Consider the following 362-nt stretch of genomic DNA (forward strand, 5'->3'; position numbering starts at 1 on the left):
ATGTGGTGCTGGCTCGGTGCTTCCAATGTGCGTCAGATATGTCCGGTAAGGTACCATTCACTTATAACGAGTATAGGTTCTGCTCCATGGGATGCCTCAAGCAACATAGGCAGACGCATCCTACGCTAGAAATTTAATGCAGCATCCAATGCTGTTTCGAAGATTCCCACATTTTCAGCTGAAAAACTTTAAAAATGCTTCCCCTACAATAATGAAATGTCGAAAACTTTTCATTTCACAAGACTCAGACAAGTTTGGGTCGAAAAAAGCAGGCAATTTATTTTCCAAAGGAATTACCGAGAAAATAAGTAAAGAAGGTAGAGATGTTCTCGTTGATGTATATATATTTTTTTTTCGACATA

The sequence above is a fragment of the Diaphorina citri genome, unplaced genomic scaffold (genome assembly GCF_000475195.1).
Source record: "Diaphorina citri unplaced genomic scaffold, Diaci psyllid genome assembly version 1.1 scaffold2245, whole genome shotgun sequence".
In the NCBI taxonomy this organism is placed as follows: Eukaryota; Metazoa; Arthropoda; class Insecta; order Hemiptera; family Psyllidae; genus Diaphorina; species Diaphorina citri.